This window comes from Peromyscus eremicus, chromosome 15 (assembly GCF_949786415.1).
Source record: "Peromyscus eremicus chromosome 15, PerEre_H2_v1, whole genome shotgun sequence".
NCBI lineage: Eukaryota > Metazoa > Chordata > Mammalia > Rodentia > Cricetidae > Peromyscus > Peromyscus eremicus.
In genome coordinates this window covers 84,577,680-84,604,951 of record NC_081431.1, presented here as the reverse complement: position 1 = coordinate 84,604,951, position 27,272 = coordinate 84,577,680, and the positions used below count along the sequence as shown (strand labels likewise).

General features: G+C 40.0%; 1 long non-coding RNA gene across 1 annotated transcript in view; it reads left to right on the top strand.

Moving 5' to 3' along the window:
- The first annotated feature begins 325 nt into the window (after positions 1 to 325).
- The window catches only part of LOC131925801 (uncharacterized), a 34,266-nt gene continuing 7,319 nt past the window's right edge, over positions 326 to 27,272 (top strand). The window contains exon 1 of the long non-coding RNA XR_009383353.1: positions 326 to 419. This is a non-coding gene — a long non-coding RNA (uncharacterized LOC131925801). The remainder of the gene's footprint in view (positions 420 to 27,272) is intronic.

Genomic DNA, 27,272 nt, shown 5'->3' with positions numbered 1-27,272 from the left:
TCTGTGTGTCTGTGTGTAGTGGTATTGTGTTCCCAAAATATTGTACACTCTAATAAACTTATCTGGGGTCAGAGACAGAACAGCCACAATATTAAACATAAAGGTTAGGCAGTGGTAGTACACGCCTTTAATCCTAGCGTTCCAGAGGCAGAAATCCATCTGGATCTCTGTGTGTTGAAGGATACAGCCAAGCATACTCGTCAGGGTAAATCTGGGTAAATTCATGCCTTTAATCCCAGAAAGCGAGCCTTTAATCCCAGGAAGTGATGTCACAAAGCAGAAAGGTATATAAGGCATGAAAACCAGGAACTAGAAGCATTTGGCTGGTTAAGCTTTTAGGCTGAAGCTGAGATTCATTCTGGATGAGGACTGAGAAGCTTCCAGTCTGAGGAAACAGGATCAGCTGAGGAACTGTCGAGGTGAGGAAGCTGTGGCTTGTTCTGCTTTTCTGCTCTTCCAGCATTCACCCCAATAACTGGACTCAGGTTTGATTTTTTTAATAAGACTCTTTAAGATTCATGCTACGTGTGTGTATGTGTGTGTGTGTGTGTGTGTGTGTGTGTGTGTGTGTGTGTACACCAGAATTAGCTATTGGTCCCCACCTTCTATCTCATTTGAGGCAGGGTTGTATTCACTGCACATATTATGGCCATGATAGCTGGCTGTCCATTTTCTGGCAATTTTCTTGTCTCTATCTCCAAACTCACTGTAGGAGTGTGGGGGATTACAGATGCTCATTACTATGCCTGTCTTTTTCTGGTGATATTTTGTTTGTGCTCTAACAAATAAAGCTTGTCTGAAGATCAGAGGGTGGAGCTAGCCACTAGTTAACCATAGAAGCCAAGCAGTGGTGGCACACATCTTTAATCCCAGTACTTGGAATCTCAAGCCTTTGATACTAGTACTTGAAAGGCACACACCTTTAATCCCAGCACTAGGAGTGTGGAGACAGGAAGTGATATAGCTGGGCAGAAAGAGGAATATAAGGTGGGAGGGGACAGGAGCTCAGCTCCCTTTCAGGCTGAGGTGTTGGTGGGGTTAGAGATAGTTGTGGCCTGCTCCTTTGTCTCTCTGACCTTTTAGCAGTTACCCATAACTGACTCTGGGTTCTTATTATTAAGACCAATTAGGATTCACACTACAGCTTTGTGTAGATTTGGGGATCTGAACTCAGGTCGTCACACTTGTGCAGCTAAAGATTCACCACCAAGACATCTCTTGATTTCTTCTTTTCTTGAAAATGTGCCAGTTTTTTTTTTTTAATCTTCCATATCTCGTCAGGGTAAATCTGTGTAGTCTTATGTTAAAAAGTGGTTCAGTGACTCTTCTGGACCTTCATGGAGGTCCAAGTATGGGTACAGTAAGAAACACACCCTCATTTGGCTTGGGACCCCTTACTTGATTCTTTTTGGTGCTTAGCTTTGGAAAGCCCCATTGGCAACACCAGCTTCCCATTCTATTAATCACTAGACCTTTCTATCAGATGTGTTGGGAGGTTTTTGTTTAACTATTTTTCTTTCTTCAAGAGCAAGGTGAAGGAGAATGTTCTTTTCAAAGGATGTCAAGGAGAAATGTGATGTAAGCTGTGTTTGGACCTCATTTCATTGGCTTCTCCTTAGACAAGCCTCCCTTTGGTCAATATTCCCTCAATTATATTTGATAAGCCAACCTGTTCTCCTTAATTACAATGTTGGCAGGCCATCTTTATGTGAATCCATGCCAAGGATTTGTTATAATCCTCACGTTTTATGATTTTCCATTTTAAATACTGAAAGAATAATTTCCTGAACCTGTCTGAAGGAGCACCTCTTGTAAGCATGAATTTTATCTCTCTCATAATCTTTTCAGATCTCAGTGAATTTGTGTGGAACAAAAACCACACTGCTCAAATATACAGTGTTTTAATTTTTTTAATAAAACAATGTAGCTATGAAAGGCATTTAGAGGAAATTGATTTGAAATAGATGTTACAGTGTCATAAAAAATAGTTTGCAAAATTCAGAACAGTGAACATAGAAAATCAACATTATTTGTAGACTTACCAGCTACCCATTGCTGTAGAATCTAAGTCAGGAATATTATAAAGTTATGTAGGACAAGCTCTTAGCATTGACATTTAACACCTGTTTGTCCTGTTAACATATTTTGTTTCCTGTATATAAAGCTATATATCACAGAGTACATGTAGCATTTGTGCATCATATAAACATGTATTTTGTAATACACAGACACACAGTATGTATGTGTAACTGATGTCAAAACAAAGTGGTAACTGATATAAAACCCCATAGTGCCTATAATATATAAGAAACTGTGTGTCAATTTTCCTTGCTTTCTCTATATTTTCCTTTTATTTCTTGGACATTTGCCTTTGCATGCTCACTTCCCTTGAAAGATAGGTTGGGAATTAAAAGGAGACTGAATTGGGTTAAGCTTATTAGAATGCTTTGTAGCACACTGCACAGGGAAATACTGGCAGATGAGCTTGGACACAGCTAATGTGAGTACAAGAATGACGGTCCCTCTTCTCACTCCAAGACTGTGTTCCTGTCAACATGGGTCCTGGGGATTAGGGCAGAGAACAATGTCAGAGTAGAGAGACAAGCTATGGGAGTAAACTCTTTAATGGGTCAAATCGTGTGCTCTCAGAGGGATGAGGCCTACAAATATACCCTAATTTAGTGTCCAAATGACAGCTACTTCCTCTTATGCATTAACTACTGAATATGACTCAGCTTCTGATCATGTGGGGCTTTCTACCTATGAAAATAATGATTCAGTCTTTATTCACTTCATTCTGAATGCCACTGGGACACTGAAGATGGATCCAAAGTCATCCTTGGTTCTTGATTCCATGTTTTTTTCACCAGCTAAGGTGTTGCTGGGGTACTGTCTTAGCTGAAAATACAGACATTTGCCTTTGTTATATGTCTGAGGTGAATAATCTGCCTATTTATCTATCATTTGATAACACTAGACAGGAACAACTGGCCCCTCTGGATAGCATCCAGGAAATGAAATTGTGCTGGCATAGAATAATGCAAGATGTGAATCCAGCAGAAGCACAATCTAAGCCACTGCCATGGTGATGGGTAGAGAAAAGAGCAGAGTTTCTGTGCTTTGTACATATTCTGAATCAATGGAAACCCAATTGTCACCACCAGCTTTTCTAAGTTCAATAGACACTGCTCACTTTGCTTATTTTTACTTCATGGAATCTCAGTGATATGCCGCATACCTTAAAAAAGAACCTTGATTTTGCCTCTAAGTCTTTGAGAAGCTAGCCAAGGAAGGACTATTCAGATCGACTATTATCTCACTAACCACATCTACCCCCAAGTCTAGCAGTTTCTCTTTTGCTTTGTGCTGTCTACAGCTGGCAGCCCAGACAGAGTTAAAGCTCATTAGCAGTCTGCAGAGTTCTGCTAGACTTTCTTTGCCAGATAGTATGATGTCACGGTTTTCCTCCTCTGATAGAATCTGGAAAGGGCTGAGACTGCAAGTCGGGGGAGGGACATGCAACAGGAAGCAGCCCCATTGTCCCTATTCTTGGTAATTGTCTCATGATACAGCTACACACTCAGCTCCTAGGACAAAAGCAGGTGTTTTACTTTAATTAAGACCAACAAAGACTTTTCTGTTCTCATAGGTTTGTATTTTTAGATACTAAGGTAAGGCAGAAGAGGACATTATTCTATTCTGTGCATAAAAATAAATATTCTGCATGAACTGTGTAATTAAGAACTGAAACAGGAGAAATGCAATTCAATTAAAACTGACAGAATAATACATGGAATCAATGGCTTTATTTGGTGTTTAATGATGATATTGTTTTCATTTCATTATACATGAGTCATAACCAGCATTGCCTTAGTTTAATTGTATTCCTTACAGAGTAAACCTAAGTATGTATTTGCAGTAGACTCATCAATTAAAAAGAGGCTTATTTAAGGTTGTCATAAATTTATTCTCATGAATAAAACTCAATTTTCCCCATTCTAATAAATTAATCTATTGTAACTATGATCAAGCTTAGGATGGGTAGAGAGAGGCACTGGTATAGAGATGGAGTGAGGGAAGAGTAGTGTGCAAAGGGTACAGGAAAACTTTCATAAAAAATAACAGTGGGGTGATTCCCAGTGGAGGAAGGATAAGTCAATGTCATTTTGATTCAGCAATCTGAAAAAAACATGATGGGATTTTATATGAGAGAGGAAATGCTAGAGACTATGGAAAATGAATCATGGAATTGGCACAAAATCAAATGTAACAAGGAGATACCATTTTTATATTTGGGTTATGGATATTTGACTTTTGTGGGTTTTATTTGAGGGGTAGTAGGGTTTGTCTTAGTTAGGGTTTCTATTGTTGTGATAAAACATCATGATTAAAAGCAAATTGGTGAGGAAAGGGTTTATTTCATCTTACACTTTCTTGTCGAAGTCCATCATTAAAGGAAGTCATGGCGGGAACTCAAGGCAGGAACCCAGAGACAAGAGCTGAAGCAGAGGCCATGGAGGTACGTTGCTTACTGTCTTGCTCCCTATGGCTTTTGTAGCTGCCTTCTCACATAACTCAGGATCACTTGCATAGCAGGGGATACCACCCCCAATGGGCTTGGCCATTCCACATCAATCATTAGTCAAGAAAATGACCTACATATATGCCTACAGGACAAGCTGCTGAAGACATTTCTCAATTGGGGTTCTCTATTCCAAGAAGACCTTAGCCTGTATCCAGCTGATATAAAAACCTAGCTACAGTCTTACTATGTAGCCCAGGAAAACCTTGAACTTGCTGTGTGGCGCAAGCTGGCTTCACACTCATGGTCCTCTTGCTTCAACCTACCCAGTAGTTGGACCACAGGTGTGCACCATGACTCAATCTTTTAGGTTTTATAGCTAGAACATGAGACCCAGAGAAAGCAGAAAAAAGAGACACATGTTGGAAGTTAAGGTACATGAGTACTTGGTGGGCTTAACAGTAGAATTTGGATATTGTGCTTTTGGACATATTTGAAGAATTAAGTTCTTGGGTGTTCTACTAAGTAGAGTACATGCCATTTCTTACTGCTCTGTGAACCCCTCTACGGACACTAGATGAAGTAGTAGTACATAGTGTGGTAGGGCCAGGTTCTGACAAGTTGGTCATAACAAAATGTATCTAATTTCCATATTTCCTATTCTTGACTAAAATTTAAGTATATTATATAAACAGATTAAGATACTTTCACTTGCCATGACAATCCCAAATCCAGTCCACTTCAAAACCTCATAACAGATTTATTGGGGCAAGAGTAATTTTTACCCTCACCATGAGGTTCAAAGGGGGCTACCCCCATAACCTGGGGTATAACCAGCTATAGCCACCAAAGCTGTACTTGGGTGAGCAAGAATTTCCCATAGTAAATGCATGCATCTGATTCTTTTGTTTCCTTAAGCCAGAGTCCTCTGACTAGGCCACACTAGGTCAACTATGGTGGTGAGTCTTTTATGGTGTCTTGGAAAGGACAGAGAGAAAGCAAGACAAAGAGATAAGTATACACAATGGAGTCTTAAAGCTCACAAAACATATATCAATAATAAGACCTGTGTCCTATAGATATGGTTGCTAGTCTTAAATTCATAATAACTCATCTGTAAGAGTCATTTTATATTATCTTTAAATATATTAGATTTTCCTTTCCCTTTCTGTTTCGATTGCAGGCACTGGGAAAGAAGTACCAATGCATGGATCAGTAGGAAGACTTTTTGGAGATTTACATGGAATTTCCATTTAAGTACTGAAATTAAACTGATCTTCAAAATTAGATGTATCTGTAAATATGTATATGTGGACATACCACTTAAACATATACATAAATAATTTAAAGGAGGCTATAATTAAATTGCTATTATTTTTTTTTAAAGCTCAAGGATTATTGTTGGCAAATGACATAGTTTTCAGGGGATGATTAAAAACAAGAGCCATCATTTATGGATTAGGCAAAAGTATAAAGCACGGTGAATCAGATATTGATTTGTATGTTAGTGGTGAAGACTAGACACTCATTCATTGAGACTCTCCCTTTATCTGAGCCAGTTAATAGCATAGTGTGGGTCACAGAAGACTGAAGAAGTACAGGGGTATACTTGGAAGCTTCACAGCAAGCAGTTATGCTATACTCTTTAGGATCTAAGCAAGTGACCTTGATCTTACTGCACTGTGCTTTACCTAACAGGGCAGTGCATCACAGGTGAGAGACACTATATTATTACAGTACTTATTTAGTATACTTAGAATTGTAGTACTCACTCATTCACTCTTAACAGTCAATAATTAGATTCTGAGCAGCCCATAGGGTTTAAGCCTTGCACTAAGTGGTAAATGCTTTGATAATATACACTTTATCACATTTATTGTATGTAGGGCATTGACTCATACGGTTCTCGTAACCATCCTATGGAGGTCAATTTCCGTCTTTTTAAAGGTAGGTCAAGGCATTTGCCTAAGGTCATATAGCAAGTAAATGGCAGAGCTGAGATTAGAACACAGAGAATCTGGTTCCAAAGTCTATCCTTGTAAACACAAGAAAGTTTCCCTCCTTATGGTACTTGGGATTCACATGGAATACAGACAACAAGTACACAGAAGAGAAGCAACAAACAAAAGGGAAGAGCTAAAACAGGACAGGAACGTGGAAGGGAAGTTAGGGATGTGAAAGATACTGAGCCCCTAGACTGGCTCTTAGCAGAGGTGATATCTAAGTTAAGGCTGTCAGGGTGATCAAGAGTCAACCAAGAGCAGGGCTGCAGAGGCCCAAATTACTCAGGGTCAGAGAATCTGAGCTTGCTTTACCCAGCAGGGCTGCATAATGAGATGATTTGATCATGGGCATGTTTACCAGGTGTTTGGAAGGGTCTACACTTGGCTGTACAGTGTGCTTTGATCTTTCAAGGGAAAGGTCTTTTGCCTTTCCTCTTGGCATGTTATAAAAAGACTTTTGAATAAACCTTTGAGGCCATTGGGTACTGATCCAGGCCCTCCCAAAGCTAGCCTATGTTTTTGTCTTTCTTCTCATCAACTAGGTCTCTTTTTTATCTAATATTTTCTTATCCCTCTCTCAAAAGAACCCCTCAAAAGGTGAGGGCTGGACTCCCACACAGGGCCAGGAAGGCATCCAGGCCATGGGAAGACCTGAGTGCTCAGAGAGCCCTGTCAGGGAAATCCTGTGCTTCCACCTTAGTAGAGAAGTCTGCCAGAACAGGAGGGTGCCAGTGACCTGCCTGGAAGGAACTTTAAGAGATGGAGAAGACTGTGCTCCTATATGGACAGAATATTTCTTGGAGTCCGGATGTTATGTGGGATGGGGATCAAGTGAAAAGAAGTAAATCAATTAGAGATAGAGATGGTTTTGAAAGACACCTTAGGAGAATGCCCATTCCCTAAGAATCTCAACAGCACTGAACTCAACAGTCATTTGCTTCCTTTAGCCTGGAATAGATTCCAGGTTATCAAAATCCCCTCTCCCACCTGAGTAATTGAAAGTTTGTAAACAGTGAGGAGATGAATAGTCAAATGGCTCTTGGTCCTTAGCAACACAAAGAGTGGACAGACTAAGGAAGAGAGAATAGCATCATAGGGTCTGTCTCCGGAAACAGCCAACAAGTAGCAAATGCCCTGAACAATAGTTCCTCTCTCCCAGAAATCCAGATTGTCATCACCTCAGTAGAATGGAGCTCCAGGTTGTGGGGATTATCAGCCAATCACCTCTGCAGAATGGACTTTGGAAAAAAAGTAGACTCATGGAGAAAGTAGAGCTGGTCACTTGCACATCTGAGTTTGGGGGCTGAAGTCCCTGCCTGCTTGATGTAGAGGAATTGTCTAGCTTTGCTGAAACTTTAGCTGCCACAACATCTACAGCACGGGTAGACTGTAAAGTCTAAGAATAAAGCCATCACACTGGGAGAAAACACATGTAGCCCTGTGGGAGAGCTGTTAAAAAGAAGCCACTGTTGATCTAGAAAAAGCCAGGGAGCTGTGAGAAAGCTGAGTCACAAAACATGTGTAAGAGAATGTTTAAACTCTCTGGGCAGATACAAGGTACTCTTCAGGGAAAGGGCAGGTCAGATGATGGTGTCTTCAGAGGTTTCTAGCCAACAATTTACATTTTAGTAATTGTCAGTTTCCAGGAGAAATTTCAGAATGAAGTCCAGAAAATAATTTTTATGGCATCTAACTTAGACAAGGATTTTTCTTTTTTTGTTTTTATGTTTAATTAATATTTTGTCTATTCTTTGAAATTTTCATGCATCTATACAATGTATTTTGATCATATGCAGCCTCCTCCATCTAACATGTCTTAGCTCTATTTCCTAAGAATCATGATTTTTCAAATTACACTAATGCTGCCCAGAAAAAGAGAGAGTGATTGTAGTAGCACCCACAAAAGTGAGACTCCTCTTCTATATTCTTAAGAAGTGACTACAAGGTAAAGGTGAATCTGGTTTTCCCAATGGTGCCTGTTCCCAATTTACCAATGATGTTTCTCTATAAGGTGTGAATGTACGAATACACACACACACACACACACACACACACACACACACACACACACACACACGTTGTAAGGAGGGTAGAAGAGAGAGGAGGAGGGGAGAGAGAGAGGGGGGGGCCCGCGGGGGGAATAGTAGGGATCCATGGGTGGGAAGAAACTAAGACTTCATTGCAGGGCTGGCAGACAGCTTTAGGAAGCAGTGGTTTCTAAGACTGTGAGAAGGTCACATTCTCTTTAAAAACGTAACTGTTTACTTTAATGGACATTTTCTCATTGTGGTAGTTTGAAAGAAAATGATCCCCAAAGAGATTGGCACTATTAGGAGGTGTGGCTTTGTTGGAGAAGGTGTGGCCTTATAGGAAGAAGTATGTTACTGTGGGGATGGACTTTGATGTCTCCTTTGCTTGAGTTATGCTCAGTGTGGTAGACAGCTCTCTTCCTGTTGCCTGTAGTTCAAGATGTAAGAACTCTCAGCTCCTTTTCCCGCTCCACGTCTGCCTGCATGCTGCCATGTCCCACCATGATGATAATGGACTAAACTTCTGAAACTGTAAGCCACACCAATTAAATATTTTCCTTTATAAGAGTTGCTATGGTCATGGTGTCTCTCCACAGCAATAGAAACCCTAACTAAGACACTCATCGAATTCTCAGTTTTAAGGGTATCCTGGGGGTGGTAAGAAACCAGAAAAGATCTTGAGAATAGAGGCTATGCTTGGAGGGTGCCCATTTTATTCTTGACACAGACATCCATTATTGACACTGGTAGCTACAGCCAAGGACTGGACTGGGAAGCGCTGTCCAGAGGCAGCTGCTGTCATGCCCAGTGGTTATGAGAGCATGCCTACTAATGCGTATAAAAGGAGCAATCTCACGGCTGTGTAGAAAGCTAACAGAAGGGACAGACGTATTAAAAACATGTTCAGTTCACTGAGACAGTCTAATGGCTTTATAATTCTCTCTAGAATTGTTTACCTCATTGAGTGTGGGCACAGGGTGGTAGGGGGGCTGAGAAGAAACTGCAGACAAGAAGGGATTGATGGATAGTGAGACTGGCAGGTGTGGACTGGAAGTTAGAGGAAGTGATAGGGTTTTATTAGTGAGAGCACTTGAATGGAGCCTATTTTTAGTAAAAAGAGGCTTGACTTTATGTTTTTAAAAATGCCAAGCTCATATGAGAAAACACTGTGAGTGGAGTTTGCAATGTTCAGTTTTATTTCATAAGTTGGAGGTGGAACACATTTTAGAGTTACTAAGGTTAAACTAAGATCAGCCCACCCATGGCTCAAATGGTGTGGAGGAAAAGGTTGTTAGAAGTTAGGAGATCAAGAAAACAGAAGTCGGGACTTGGTATAGGTCTCCAGGGTGTGTGTTGAAGGCATCACCGAAGAAGACAGTGTGGTGCAGATAAAAATGACAACTCAGAACTAAAAGTTGATATAAGAGCTCATGTATACTCAATGCTTACCAATTTCCAGGCACTCTTCCAAGAGCTTTCTATATTACCTTCATTTTATAGATGAAGAAAACAGACTTAGAAAAGTTGACAGAATTTTCTGAGTGACATTGTAAGTGAGTGAAAAGGTCAGTTGGAGATGTAGGCAACCAGCCCAGACTCTCTGACTTTAGCTTCCTTGGTGTCATGCATCTGTGACTGTGCAGCTGTGGTACAGGAGGAGAGCGGCAAGAGAGTGAACTTTAGCAGAACAAGGGATGTTACAACAAGGAGACATCTCAGGCAGCTGAGACTCTTGGCCTTGTGGTTGGAGATATCTGAATGGCAAACCAGCATCCTCACAAGAGCCACAGAGTTCTAAGGTAGACATCCAGGATTGAGGTAACCACAGGGTTCACAGGGGCTGTGGAGGGAGTCTATGTCAGCCCTCACATAGCTCCTTGTGAATGCTGGCAGTCTTTGGTGTTTCTCAAAAGCAGGTAGGAGAAACAACACTCTGAGTCCTGCCTTTTCATGTGGCCCCCTGCCTTAAGCATGTATGTGTCCAGAGTTCCTCTGTTCATAGGAATATTAGTCATATTAGATTAGTGCCCACCTTAATGATGTCATTCTAAGAACTATTTTCATTTACAGTGACCCTATTTCTAAATCAGAAACTATTGTGGTAGAAAGGGTTAAGATTGCCATGCTGTTTTAAGAGACACAGTTTAGCCCCCTGTAGTGGGTATCACAGAGACTACTCACTTTCAGTCATCACTGTCATCACATTTGATCTGTCTTGTTAGCACCTGACTATTCAAAGCACTTTCCAGGTATATTAGTCTCTTTTTGTTAGTATAAAAAATACTTTAGGCAGGCTACTTTTCAAAGCAAAGAGGCTTTAGATCATGGCTGTAGGAGACTCAACTGGTGATGGCTTCTTCCTGGCAGCACCTTGATGAGGCAAGGAACATGACATGACATGGTCTCTGTCCTTTATCTAACAAAGCCACTGATGTTAGTAATGGGAGCTTCACCCAAATGACTTTACTTGCCCTGTATCACTTTCCCAAAAGCCCATTTCTCCATGTTGTCATAGACGGCTTCTCTCTTTACACCATAAGCATGGGACTTTGTGGATTAAACTTCTAACTGAGAACTGAAAGGGGGCAAACCACACCTGAGCCATAGCACTTGGACTACAGGGAAGACAGAGATGACAATACAGAGATGATTAAAAGCTTGGGTACCAGGTCTCAAGAAGGATCTGGTAACTGCTGTGTTGTATAGACAAATCACCACACAAATAATAGGGTTATTTGAGACAGAGAATAGAGCCTATAGCAAGGCTCACTTGCTTTTTTTCTTTCTCCTTTTCTTTTTGATGTGTTCTATAGGTCAGGAATTTCAATTCTATAGATGTTAAATGACCTACTGAAGGTCTGCCAACAACGAATATGCTGTTTCAGTTATGTTATAAATGTAAGTATTCTTGCAGGCCCACTTTTCAACTGTGTCAAATAGCTCTCTGTGTATGATTGAAAATTTTATTTTTATATAGCTATTCAAGAAAATGGTTACAAGAACTTGTGAAAACAATGTGGAAAATAATGTTTAGAATAAGTCATAGACATTTATATCCTTAACAAAATCACTAAGATGTTGGGTAAATATTGATTATAAATATTCAACTACTCACTATCTACAGGTGCCAATCTGAATACATCTACACACAACTAAGACAATATACACTGATGCCAAAATACAAAATGCATTTTTTTATTATCCTTTATTGCTATTATTAGTATTATTATTTTATTAAAGCCACAAGCTACCTTGAACTTCCATAGTCTCCTCCCACAAGACCCTTAATCTTCTGAAAAGATCAGAATAGCTTCCTTGGAAGAAATAGTTGCACTCCACACAAAAGCCCAGATTCTTCACTGCATAGATAAACAGTGACTGTAGACAACGTAGCTTTAGGATTTAAATATATGGTGCTCAGGTGGGAACTGCTTGATAACCATGGGAGTAGGAAGTCTATGGCTAGCTTTGGCAGCCAATGTAGTATGAAATGGATAACTTAATAAAAGAAGAAGATGATGAAAGAAAAATTCTCCTTCTTTTGGTTTAGAGTAGAATTTTCCCAAGAAAGAGGGCTATGGCAAGAGGGAAGAAGAAACGGAAATCTGAAGTCATCAGTTCAGCTGGAATTTTTGATTTACTGCATGCTGATGAAAAAAACAGACCAAGTGTCATCACTGATAAGATTCAGGAAATCAGGGATCTGGGTCAGGGTGGGTTTGGATCGTGGTGTCAGAGTTCAGAGTTCACTGTAAACTTGACCCTGACACTGGGGGTATGTCTTCTCTCTTGTCTGCAACCACATCCAGGCGCCAGTGATCTTCTGAATCCAGAAGGTCAAATTAAGCAGGAAAATTACAATTTCTATGATTAAAAGTTTGTAATTTTTACATCCTTATAATTATTAATTGTCTTTGGCTGTTTATTTACTTCTGAATATCAAATAACAACAGCAAACCATTATTATCTCTCTTCAGCTTCTGGACTTCAACTAACAGGGGCAAATCCTTACCACCCTCTTCCTTGCTTCCCTACCTTCCTCACTGTATGGTATTTGCTGTGTGATATAAGCCAGTCTGTAACAAGTTCAAAGCAGCAGGGACATCGAGAAGAGGGAAATAGACAAGCTCTTGTTCTCAGCCTGGACACAGAGAGATGGATGATGATGATACAGGCTTGCAAACTGTGACAATGTAGCCCAGAAAAAGGGAAGATGGATGCAAGAACTTATAAAAAGGGAGCTGCTCTGTGGTGGGTGACCAGGAATGATGGTCCTGGGAAAATGATAATCATGTGGAGTGCCAAAGGCACAGACGAGCTAGTGGGGAGAGGAAAGACAGGGGATGCCTTGATGGCTCCAGGCAGAAAATAAGAAGCAGAGAGGATAAAGGTTGCAGTGGGAAAGGCAGGTGGTATAAAGGAAAGATGGCTACTGTGGTGGGGCACTGGCGCAAGTAGGGTAGAAGCAGAAGGAAGCTCTATGAGGGGTATGAGCCAGGGCTGGATTGGGCACAGAGTAGAAAACTAGGTGGTGGTGAACTGTTACAGTCTTTAAGTACAGATACTGAGAATGCAGGGCTATACTCAGGGCTGCTGTGTGAACAACAAGCAGGAGGAAGCTGGCAGGAAGCCAGGGGCAATGAAAGAGGGTATTGCCATGAACATTGTAGTAGAATGGGGAGAGCTGGGACAACAAACACCAATGTGCTATTGTAGTTTTATAACCTGCCTTTGTCCACTTGACATTTTGTAGATCTCTTTCTACATTTCAAAAATGTAGGGAGAGCCCAGAATTAGATTTCCTTGAATACATCAGTGGTAGTATATATAATAATCTACTGGTGGACATCTTATTTTTTTCATTTACAAATGACTGCAAAGAATACCCTCTATGGATTACTTGTCTAGTTATTCCCTTCATGGATGCTTTACATTAAGTGTAAACTAACTCCTAGAATCATTGCACCAGTTAGCTCTGACGAACAGTGCTTCAAAAGTTTATTCCAGCCTCCTGCCACTGTGGTGTACTGACAACCTTTTCATTTTGTCTATCTACTGGTAAACATATTATTCTGATGTTATTCTTTTAATCACTTGTGAATTTTCCATCTTACATGTGTTTATTGATGATTTGTACTGACTCTTTCATGGTCTATTTCCTTTGCCTATTTATAGATGGAACTGTTCTTATCTCTGTTGATTTGAACATAATTCTTTTTTTTTAACCTTTGCCATATGTATAATACAAACTGTAGGCTAGTTTTCTGTTTGTCTTTTAATCTTGTGGACGTGGATTTCTAATTTTGGTTTGTATGCTTTTTTGCCATATGTATTTTCTCATTTTAAGTCATTGATTCTGACAGTGTCTTTGTTTATGATTCCAAGTTTGTTGCTAATCCCAAAAGCCCTACTCCAAGACTAGAAGGTTGTTTTTCAATCATGTTATTTTCCCTCAGGAATACATTTGGGATTAGCACAAGGTGCTGAGGGACTATTACTGATGTGTTTGACAATGCCTAGGACACTGTCCCAATACCCTCTGCTCAAGATGCTCTTTCCTGTCCTGATCTGCTATGCTGTCTTTATGTAAAACCTGTTTGTACATGAACTGTTTTGTTTCTGATCTCTCCTCTTGTGCTAGATTTACACTGTTTTAATTTCTGTTATTTTGTAACACCATTTTTTATCTGCTAACACAGACTTATCCACACTATTCATCTTCCTCAGATTTTCTTATTTATTTAAAAATATTTATTTTTTCAAAATGGATAATAGGGTTATTTTACCCAGTTATACTAAAAGTCCTGTGAGTGACTTTGGTAAGGATTAAGTTACATCTATACATTAATAGTAGCAATCTGGGTTATCAGAAATTTTTTCAAGTCATGAGAAAGTAATTTAGTTTGTGATCAAGTAAAGTTTATGATATATGGTGACCTGTCTTTTAGAAATATATGAGAAATTAGCAATCAATGTATTATGGGATACACAAAAACATGGTTTTAGATGACTTATCCATTCAACAAATATTTGCTGAGCTGGTCATGTGCTTGGCACTGTCTGAGTGGAAAGGACATAGGAGCTTTCTTTCCATATCCCCCAGGAGAGACAGTAGGGCTTACCATCTATGTGACTGTAGATTACTCTGATACAAAATAACTTTATGATCTGGAGAGATGACTCAATTCCAAAGTACTTGTTGCTTTTTCAGAGGACTTGTTCCTAGCAGCTCACAACCATACCTAACTCCAGTTATAGGGGATCTAACACTTTCTACTGGACTCTGCTGACACTGGGTAGACATGTAGTACACAAACATACATGCAGACAAAACATTCATACACATAAAATAAATCTAAAGAAAAACATTAGAGGCTGGATGACAATTGATCCATGAGGACAAAGAGGGTTTTGTTTGGTTTGCAAGATCTGAGACACGAGAACATATTTACCTACTACAAAAGGGGGGAAATGATGAGAAAGATAGAAATGAGATCTTTGAAATATCTGTGCAATTTCTTGAAGGTGAAAAATGGATGTGGTATATTCCACAGGCACAGTGTGAGGTTTTCACAGGAGCAAGTAGTTAAAATTTCAGAGTGGACTTGTGCATGGGTAAGCTAGTGTTCACTACTGAAATAAAAGAGGTGATTTTGCCTGAGTAATAGCCAAATAACCTGTAGAGTATTTCTCACTTTCATTAAAAGTTGGTTGGTTTATTTCAGTTGAAGTTTCAATGTCATAGCTTCTTTGTTTCTAGTTGAATATTTTTACAGTGTTGAAGCTGGTGCCTAACACTACACTGGGCACACATCTGGCACTTCATCTTCATGGAGCAAGCCCACAAGTTAGTGAGCTGTGCATACTTTTATGCTGCTAATTAGAATTTTCATGCTGTGCATGTGATACCCCATCTTTACTACCTACCTGCCCTGATTCAATGTGGGAGGCCAGCACCCACCTTTTAAAGGATTCCTGTGAAGAGGAGAGAGGAATAAGAAACTTGTAGATAGAAAGATAGCAGAGAGGAGAAAGACAGAAACATGGGATAGCTTTGGGAGGACCTGGATCAAAATCTACCCACCCCTTCTGTCTCTTCAAAGGGGCTTTTTATAACAATGCCAAGGGGCAGGGCAAAAGACCTCCACCTTGTTAGATCAAAGCATACCACACAATCAAGTGCAGACCCTTCCAAACACCTGCTAACCACACAAATGGTCAAATCATTCTCTTATGCAGCTCTGCTGGGTGAAGCAAGCTCATATCTCACTAGGAAACCTCTGTGGGTCTCTGCAGCTCCCCTTTTTTAATATATTAAAGGGCCCCTCAGACCATTCAGATAGACTGTATGTACCTTAGGTCATTCTTCTTCTCTAATCAACTTGACCCATCCTTGAGATACACTTTCCATCAAGCATACTCTGTCTCAGGTTGGAAGCTAGCAAGAAGAACATTGCCCATCCCTGACTACCAGCCTCTGAGAGGAGGAAGTACAGAGCTTAACTCAGATCTGACTCAGGTCCCTACTAAGAGATTGCAAGTAGTTGAAACAATCACAGCAATCTTTAGGGCTGCCACACTCTCCATTAAAGGAGTAGAGGATGATAAAGATGGAATGTCCTTTTTGAATGGGTCTAAGATGTTTATAACAGACTTGGCTGTGCCAAGTCCTCTTTTTAAATCAATAAACTCTTAATGCAAATGCATCAAATACATCAATAAACTCTTGATGCAACTACATCAAACTTAAAGACTCTCTTAGCTTTGCTAAACCATGGTTCATTAATATCAGCAGATTAACATAATTCTAGTATGAATATTACTATACATATTTACAACTATCATGAATACACATATTTACAATTCTTACAAACTTACATTCAAAAGCAAACTTTCTATAGGGTTATTTACACTTTACAAACTTTAGCAAACATCTAAAAGAGATCTTTTAACAGAACTATTTATATTTTCTTTCAACAAGAAAGAGAGTACATGAATCATGAGTCATCACAGTTAAAATTGTAGGTAAACTCAAAACTGTTTCATTTCTGAGGTTTGCAAAAGCTCAGAAAAGTCAGTTCTAGTAACAGTCTTATAGTTTCCCTGAAAGTTTAAAATCAGAGCCTAATTCATCAGCACCTCTAGAATCATGATATACACCTCCCTTGACCTTGAGATTTGGTGAGTGCCATTGCTAGCAGGCTGTAACACTTGAGATGCTGCTGCTCCCCCACCTCGCCCCAGTCACCTTCCCCTCTGGGCTATCCCAGCCATTCCAGAATGGGCAGAAGTGAGCCTAGCAGTGGATGGTTGCTGGCCAGGGGTCAGTCCCTTTACACAAATTTATTGCAGTTCCTCTGAATGTAACAATTCAACTAGGTTCAAACAAACAGCTCTGAAAGTTTCACTCTCGGCCATAGAGGCACTTTCAGTTAGCTTTCCCTAGGCAAAAACTGCTCCGGGGCAAAAGCTGCAAACTGGCTGAGCAAGAGTCCTTTCAAAAGAGACTTTCTTTACAGCCAGCAAAAAGAAACTGTGTGGCTTTAGCTGTTAGCTCTGTTCAGGGTGTTACAATCCCAGTCCTGAGGCCTTAGCAGTCTCCACTGCCTTTCACCCGAGGGGCTCAAGGTTCTTCCTACTGCTATGAGCAGTGGCTCTCAAGCACCCCTGGCTCCAGGAGGAAATCCAGTCCCTATGAGCTGCAGTTCTGAAGCAGCCCTTCCATGGTCAGTTGCAGCTTCTGCACCCCCAATCTGTTTACATTCACTTGCAATATATTACCCTGGGCATCTGGCTGTTTGATTATGGAGAACATTTGAAAGCCTTGCACCTCTGTCCCTCTGCTAACTGCCTCCTGAATACTGGCTTCAAGAGGAGACACAGCACTAACAGTGAGAGTTTGTCATGTTTTGGGAGGATTTTGTGCCAGGACAATTGTGGGTGACCTTTTCATTCTGATAGATGACCCCCAAGGTGAGTCTAACTCCACCCCTACAGAAGGAAGAGAGAACTGGGAAGGAGAGATCTGAAGATCTTCCAGTTTTTGAGAAAAAAATTACTAAGTTTTTCAAGCCCTCTAGTTCCTCCCTTGTCTCATCCCAAGACTTCTGTTCCTTAAACTCAGCTTCATAGCCAAGAGGAAACTGACCCTAATTAAACAATGTTGTAAAAGTGTTCTCATCTAGCAGCACTGCTGGTGGCATGGAGGGTTTTGTATTGCCCACATCTGTCTCAGGGAAAATTCCCGCTGCCACTCAGGACTTAGATCTAAGCTGTCCTGAATTAGTGCCCACAGGCCAAAAGCTTCCACAGGAATCTTTCTGGTCCATATTCCTCATAATATTTTTTCATTTTGACTTCAGTTCTACCCCAGAAGTCTGTGTCCAGAGTCCCATAGCCAGAGAACCAAGGACACAGTTCCTCTATGAACTCCAAGAACCTCTGTACTTGTTGTGGTCCTACCTTATCTCCCCTAGTTTTCAAACTTTCTACAAGTGAATATACAAACATCTGCTTACTATTTCCCTGTTCCATTTCAGCTTTTCTTTCTCAGACTACTAAATCCACAGTGGCTGCTTGTTCCTGGATGCTGTTTTCAGGTCCAACACTAGCGAAATTCTACTCTTACCCTAAGTTTCTTCCTAGATAATATTCCTATATCTAAGCTCTATATTTGTTCCTAAATTTAATAGACAGAAATTGAGAGAGAGAGAAAGAAAGAAACCTAGACACAGAGAGATACTTGCTGCAACCTAATTTTTCTATATACAGTTTTTGCTTCTGAAGAATAAAATACCACAACCTAACTCTTTTATACAAAACTGGACATGTCAAACTGCTTCCTTCATTGTTTCCCTACTCTCACTTACTTCCTCTGCACCCAAGTCCTTAGTTCTGGCACCATCTGTAGGAGGACAGCTCACACCTTTTAAAGGGTTCCTATGAGGAGGAGAGAGGAATAAGAAACTTGTAGATAGAAAGATAGTGGAAAGGAGAAAGACAGAAACACAGGATAACTTTGAGAGGACCTGGATCAAAATCCACCCGCCCTTTCTGTCTCTTCAAAAGGGCTTTTTATAACAATGCCAAGGGGCAGAGCAAAAGACCTCTCCCTTGCTAGATCAAAGCATACTGTACAGCCAAGTGCAGACCCTTCCAAACATCTGGTAACCACTCCTGTGGTCAAATCATTCCCTTATGCAGCTCTGCTGGGTAAAGCAAGCTCATATCTCACTAGGAAACCTCTGTGGGTCTCCACAATTCATGTCCTCTGTGTCAGTGTGATATTTATTTATCTTTACTATAGGCTATAGTAGAAAAAGCATTGGGCTTGGAGATATATTTGAGTTTAGTTATCTGGCCTGTCATGTTACAGTTCCTTAAAGTTAGATATTATTTCTTTTTTTCTTTAGTTTTACTTTGTAAAATGAAGTAAGTGAAACAATACAGTGATTTTTAATTCTTCTAAACCAATGGACATTCTCATGTTCTTTTTTGTTTCTTTTCTCATTCTCCCCTTTTTTACTACCTTCTTTCCTTCCTTCCTCCCTTCCTTGCTTGCTTCCTTCCTTCCTCCCTTCCTCCTCCACCCATCATTCCCTTTACACATCTTTTTTTTTCTTTTCTTCCTTTCTTATCAAGTTTCACTATGTAGCCTTGGCTGGCCCCTACTTTTGTTTCTCCTCTGGCCTCTAGCTCCAGAGTGCTGCTGGGTTACAGATCTGTTGAATCTGTGTCATTAGATATTTTATTTGTTGTGATACTGGGAATTGAGCCTAGGGCATTGAGAATTCTAGGTAAGTGCTCTGCCACTGAGCTACATCTGTAACTGAAGTGGATATTTATACACATGGGAGCTGGAGCCCAGCCTGTAAAGCAGGTATTGTAGACCGTCTGAACTGAAAGTAGAGCTGGGAAAGATGTGGGCTGCATGATCCAGTGCAACATGTTTGTAGATGACATCACATTGCATTGTAGAAGGTTGGACACCCCTGTACCCAACTCATCTGCAGTAGGCCCTCCAGCCTGCCTCCTCCCTTCCTGCATTTTGCTGTTAGGGGCCCATTAGTGGAGCTTCCTGGAACAAAACTCAGAAACCTAGTAAGATTATCTCTCCAGACTTTAATAGTTGCAAAACTTATGATATAATTTTCATAATACTGTGAAATAAGTGATGTACTGTCCTGAAGTCTATGCTCAGAGATAGAGAAATTCAAATTCATATTGATCATTTGTTGTAATCTCTTGTCTAGTTAGTGAGGGAGTAGGGACTTGAGTCCTGGGCTTCTGTTCTTGGTCTGGACACTATTATATTGCTATCAGATATTTACCCAACTAGCCTTATATTGATTTCAATAAATATGCTAGAAAAATAATGGAAAGTATTTCTGTTAGAAATTGAAACCCCACACTCATATTTAATTCACGTTCTCACATGTACCCCCAAACTGCCTACAATGTTTCCCTAGATGTGGTTCTGCAATGGGATGAACCAAGTTTTGGAACCATTATTCAGACTTCTAAGAAATAATTAGCTGTGAATAACTGTTCTAATTATCAACAGAAATCTCTCAAATGCAGATCACCTAACTGAAAGGACACTTGGGTCTGTGTGATTTTTTTAGATCAGTTTAATATTTAAAATAACCCTTTTCATTGAGATAGATGACTCATTTATTCTCATTTAATGTAAAGTACATTAAAATGGAAACTCACTTATAACCTCAACATATATCATAGAATTAATTTAAACAAGATTAACATTGGGCTTAAAAGGAATGACAACTGAGGTGTTCCCACAAGTGAGGACTACCACCCAAGGACAAGGGTAGGATGCTCTGTTATGTTTCTGCTGTGATTTTCTTGACTCCACAAGGGTATTTATTACTCATCCTTCAAGGCTCATGTTATCAACCACCTCCCATGTGAAGTTCATTTGTCCTGGTTCCTTTTCTTCCTGGGGATGACTTCCTTCTCCTGAGAGCTGCCCTAGAGCCTGACACTGTACATGTAGCCCTCTTTATAGTGTGGTACAACTCATTGCAAAATCTCAGCTCTTGCTGGAATTTAATTTCTGTATGAGCAGAGAACAACTGAAAGATATTTCTCCTATTATAAAAGTAATATGCACTCAGTGAGGAAATTTTAGAAAAACACAGAAAAGTTGAAATAAAAAAGAATAATTTCCTTAATATAAACAATGCTTGGAATTTCCAACGATTCTGTTTCCTTTGCCTTTGACCAATAATGTTTCACTTAATTGGGTAGGCATTGTTTTCAAGTGCTAGAGGATTTTCAAGTGCTAGAGGATTATAAATGTCTGGGCCACTCAATGTACAGTCTGGTTGACTGGTGCATTTACATTTATACCTTTGTCTTTATATCCATATAGTAACATATGGACACTTATAGCAGTGAAGGGTATTTTTGTTCATAGTATGGACAAGCTAGTCTGAAAAGTATTGTGTAAAGGGATTTGATTCTGGAAATCACTTACTTTTTTGTCATTGTTTATTAATGAAGCAAAATTGGAGATTATTATAGGAAGTTGTTTTATTTTTTTTAAAAACAAACCAACAAACATATTTAAGCTTGTGCACTGAGGGAGGGGTGAGGAACATATATAAGAACTGTGGAGTTCTTAGAGAGGCCCCTGGGCTTCTCAAGAGGGGAGAACCTCATCCTCAAAAATTTAGCAGAATTAATGAAAAGATTTGCAACCTCTTTGTGGAGGGAGAACCAGTTATTCATCCACCTGTGTGATCTGACTCACACCAGGAAAGAATGCAGGCTCCCTAGGTTCCTGCAGTTAATGGTATAAGTGCAGTTGAGGACAAGCTCCTAATCTCAGTGACAGTTTCATCATTAAAATGAAGGACACACTGGTGAGGTTTTAAGCACAGACCCTGACAATAATTTTCTTCAGGCTACCCTTCTTCAGCTCCCTACTTCTTTTGGCAGGACTGACAGTCTGTCTGGGTAAGCAAGCCAGTCTCCAAAACAGCAGGGAACATGCTTGTAGTTTGGGCCACACCAACAGGTCATTGGCATTAGTTACTCTAATGAACGTCAATCATGTCATGGGAGTTGACTTATTTCTAAAACTTGAGTAGAAGTGTGGATGAAAATAGACTACTCACACTGGGGCTTCTTGCTGGCGAAAACTGAGATAATCTCACATCATCCAGGCACAGAATATCACTAATGTAGGCTTTCCTATATTTATAACATTTTAAGAGCATAAAAATCATATAAATTCCATATAGCTTTGAAAAGCAGAAAAACACATAAAATATCCCACACAGAAATATCTACTGCCAACATTTCCATGTATTTTACATTTCAATGCATAATTAGGATTTGTATTAGTTGCTTTTCTTGTTCTAACGAAATATTTGGCAAAAGCAACTTAAGGAAGGGTTGGTGTGGGCTCATGATTTAAAGAGATAGCAATCAGTGACGGTGGGAAGGACAAGGCAGCAGGCTGCTGTGACCGCATCTGTGGTCGGGAAAAAGAGGGAGATGCTAAGGCTGCTGTTTAACTTGTTTTTTTCCTTCCCCCCTTTATATTGTCTGTGATTACAGCCTTTGAGATGGTGCAAACAGCTTTTTAGAAAGGTGTTCCTTCCCCAGGTAACCCTCCATGGAAGCTCCCTTAGGTGTACATCCAAAGATATGCCTCATCAATGGTGTAGGTGCTTCTAGTCTAAGGAAGCTGACAATAGACACTAAGTATTACAACACTGTGTTGCATGTAAATAATCTACCATTTCCATTCAGTTTTTGACATCTATGTCCTGACATAGATCATTTTATAAGTGAATGTCCATGCAATATTTTAGAAGTTAGCTCAGAATGCTGGCAAAAGCAAAATTAATTTAACCATTTTTCTATTGTGCAAGTTAGAATAGTTCGACTACTTTTCTCAGTATTAAATGTAACATTTCAAATGATACTGCTGTCTAAATTTCAAGGCATTCCTTCAGGATAAATATGTACTATAGTAATTACTGAATGAGCAGTATTTTAGTCCTTTGAGGTTGCTGTAACAAAATATACTGGATGGCTTAGAAACCATATGCATTTATTTCAAACAGTTCTGGAGGGGCTGGGGTGGGGGATCTGGCCTGTCCAGCAGCAGTGCACCAGGAGTATTGTACAGCAAGACTCCTTCTCAGCATGCCAATTGCTAATCCCATGAGATCTCTGAGCACATGAGCTAATCATCTTCTTGATGGTTAGCTTTGATTGTTAACTTGATACAACATAAAATCACCTGGGAAAAGAGTTTTAATGCGATGCTGTCTACATTGGGTTGCCCTGTGGGTATGTCTATAGGGGTTTGTTTTAATTAATTTAATTGATATGGGAAAACCCAGCCCTGTGTGGGCTGCACTGTTCCCTAGGCAGGGGACTTGGAATGTGTAAGAGTGGAGAGATAGAGCTGAGCACAAACAAGCCAGGTGGTGAGTATGCATGCACTCCTTCTCTCTGCTCTTGATTAGGGGTGGAATTTGACTATCTGTTTTCCCCAGAATGGACTGAAGCCTGGAATCAAAAAAGCTTCTTTCTCTACTATTCTTCCTTCCTTCCTTCCTTTCATTTTTTGTTTGTTTAGTTTTGTTTTTAAGGTATTTTATCAGAGCAATAGATATGTAACTAGAATATCTTCCAAAAAGTTTATCCCCTAAATATGCTCACATTAGGGATTAAATTTCAACTAATGACTGAGAGACTCACACATGGCAAATCAAGCCACGGGAAATGAAATGCCTAAAATCTTCATATCTGTCAGTAGATTTCTGACCAAAGAAGTGAAGAAATTTTCTCTTCTACAAGCCATCACTCAGGGCTATCCTTTAAAAAATATCAAGTAGTATGTATGAAGTGGTCACTATTTTAGTAAAGTATCTGATTCTAAAAATGATACTCTTGATTACTAGATGAGCTTATAGTTTTTCAGTTATTTCCTTGCACTTTTACATAGTGTCTTTGTGTGGGGGTCTTCCTGTTTTTCATATTGGCTGAAGTTTTTCTTTTCTTTTCTCACCCGAATATTTTCATAGCCTCATCTCTTTGTATTACAAAGCATGGTTGTTTTCCTTTTGTAATTTGTTTTTGCCTTTTCATTTTATTGAGTTCCTGAGGGCATAGCCTTTTGTACTAAGATTGTAACTTCTATTTTTAGGTTTTGCTTTTGAAGTGTGGTTTCTATTGTAGTAGAATGTATCACTTGGATATTTACTTTTCTTTGTTGTGTTGTTACTTTCAAAACAGAAGTTGCACCCTGTAGCCAAGGCTGCCCTGGACTTCACAATCATAGCCTTCACAAGGTGGCAGTGGTGGCCTTGAACTCATGGCAATGCTTTCCCTTCAGTCTCCTAGGTGCTAGGTGCTAGAATTACAGGCCACTATATGAAGGTAATTTGCTTCCCTGGGGCTCCTGTTCTATTTCATTAATAAGAGCTTATAGAACAATCTCCAATAATCATGGTAATAAGAAGTATTGACTTCTTGTTTGCCATTTAATAGCTACTGACTGTTGACATAAAGAAAATACACCTTAGAAAGCTAAAACCTTTTATCTTTTGTTTACTATGAGTGACATTAGTATATCATGATGACTTTAAAGTGAGTTTCAGAAAAAAATATGTGAAGGCAAGTTCTTCAGTGTTTTGAAACCTTAATTATGAGGGTGTGTGAATGCTTTCTTATAGAATGGATGAGATGCTTAAGGCCAGGCATCCATACCACTTCACACTGGACCTGGCACATGAAGGTGTTCAAACAATGTTAGCTATTATCTTTACTATTCTTAGGAAACTCCTTACGAGTATTCATTGACTAATTAGAGCAAATTCACTTTTGTCTACTAGAAATGACATATTGCTGGGCACTGGAGAGACGGCTGAGTGGTTAAGAGCCCTCGCTGCTCTTGCAGAGGACTTGGTTTAGATTTGCAGCACTCACGTGGTGGCTCATAGCCATTTGTAACTCTAGTTCCAGGATCCAACACCCTCTTCTGGTCTCTGTGGATATATGCCGACAAAACACACACATAAAAGTAAATGAATGCTAATTTAAAAGGCATACTGTTAGGACGTAGCACTTGGCTTTAGTGGATTGTTATTTTTATATACCCTTGTCTAATTTGTGTATTTTCAAAGGAAAGTATTGGTGTGGTGCTGTTTAGTAATTCTTCACTTGGGAATTTGGAATCCCACCTATTTGTAATTATTTAGGGATAAACTCTGAAAAGAGAAGAAATAGCTCAGTGACAGGCTTGCTGTAGTTAGGGAAGACTTACTTCTGAGATGCGGCAGTCTCAGGCACAAGCCCGGTTCCTTTCAATCATTTAGATACTTTTTGAAGGGTACCTAGTCCCTTCCCACTGATGGCGCTTCTTGGCTTCTTGTTCTCCCTATACCAGGATGTCCTCCTGAGGCTGAACCCACCATGGCTGTGCTCAGGAAATCTTTATGAAAAATCTCATCTCTTCCCTCTCTTTTAGATTCTGGAGATCTGGCATGTAAATGGGCAGAACTTATTTCTACGTACTGAAATAGCATCAGCTTGAATGTTCAGAATCTAAATATAGCATCTTTTGCTGCTGTTATTGTTTAGACATTTATACTCAGTGGATTTTCAGATATTTAATTACTAAAGATAACTGAAGCTTCTTAACTTAAACACTAGATCTTTTAGAAGAAAATAACATTTCTGGTTGAACTAAGTCTCAAAGATATTGCTGTTTCTCTCAAAGAAGCAAAATTGTAAACCAGGTCTGATAATAAAGGCTTATTATTATATAATCCCATTTATTTGGGAGGCTGCGGCAGGAGGATCACAAGTTCAAGCCTTGCTTACACTACAGAGTAAGTTCAAGTCCAACCACAACAACTTAGTAAGTCCTTCAAAATAGAAAGGGAAAAGAAGGTTGGGGCTATTGCTCAGTGGTAGGGAATTTGTCACTCAGTGTGGGATACTCTAGGTTCAGTTCACAGTACCACAAATTCAAGCCATCAACACAAAACCACAAAATAACTTGTGATATACAGTGCGTACCTGGTGCTTCTGATGAAGCAGCCAGTCTAGAAAGTGTCACTCTCAATGCTGTTACAGAGAAAAATGCGCAAGTGTGTCTGTGGTCACTCACTATGAACATTTGTAGTGAGTTATTTACTTATTTATACATTTATACATTTACTTATCTCTCCGACATGCGTGAAATGCTTATCTTCATTTTATAGAGGAGTCTTATGCCCTGAGCAGTTAGGAGATGTGTTGCAAGCCAACAGAGCTGGGAACTGATCTGATTCCTTCAGAATTGTCTGTGCTCTTCACCTCCACTTCTGCTTGTGTCTTTGCACCTCACGATGGGTCCCTCCACACTAGTGAAAGCTGCTTGTCCTGCGGCATGCATTGTCAGTCCTTCTGTTTTGAGGTCAATATGTTTCCTCGAGCTTCCTTGCTTCCATCTACTCTGCTCATCACTTTGACTCTCTTCCCTGCCACTGCTCCTCATGGGATTCAGGCTGAGGACTCCCAATCACAAGAGCCTGCCTAGAGTGCTGTATCAAGTAGAAAGTTTGCAGTAGGCTTAATTTTGGCTTACAAAGAAAAACCCAAACAGTATTTTGGAAAGGCCTGGTGGAAAGAACAGTAATGGTCAGTTATATGCAGAGTGTCAACTATCACTTTACATTAGATGCTCAGCTTTCATTCCTTCATTTAAAACTCTCAACAGTTTCCAAATTGGAGACTACACAGCTGTGTTGATAATACAGAAGTTCCTTCTCTGTCCAGTCTTCACTCACCCAATAATCTAAACTCAGTCCATGGCTTACTGCCCATAAAGCCCTGGATTTTCACATTCTAATTTTTTTCCTTACATTTATTCGATTTCCTTTAACAAATACTTTTCCACTTAAACCATTTTGGGTTTTATAGTCTACTTTCCAGTATCCTAAGTATATCAAGTTATTTGAAGCATAAGCTTAGGGACAAGATGATCTGAAGCTTGATAGAATATTGAAAGCAGCATAAGAAACTTATGATTTGGATATTCTTTCTCTGCTGGTGAGAGTATTTCAGATCAGGTGGAAGCCTGGTGCCGGGGAATCTCCCAGAACCTCAGCTTAGACTCCTAGCAACAGTGAGTGAGTAGACTGAACTGGATATCTCCTGTGACCAGATTGGTGCCTGGCCCAATTGTCATCAGAGAGGTGTCATCCAGGAACTGATGGAGGCAGACACAGAGACCCACAGTCAAACATTAGGCAGAGTTTGGGAATCCTGCAGAGGGGAGGAGAAAGAAGTGTAGGAGCCAGAAGGGTCAAGGACACCATGGGAAGGCTTACACAGTCAGCTAATCTGGGCTCATAGGGGCTCACAGAGACTGAACCTACACAGTCAACTAATCTGGGCTCATAGGGGCTCACAGAGACTGAACCTACAACCAGGGAGCCTGCATGGGAATGACGTAGGCCCCCTGCATATATGTTACAGTTGGTTCTCTTGTGGGACTCCTAACAGGGAGAACAGGGGCTGTTTCTGACTCTTTTACTGGCTTTTGGGACCCTACTTCTTGTACATGGTCGCCTTGCCCAACCTTAATACATGAGGAGGTGCTTAGTCTTACTGCAACTTGATATATCATGTTTTATTGATACTCATGGGAGACCTGCCCTTTCCTGGATGGAGGTGGAAGGGGAGGGG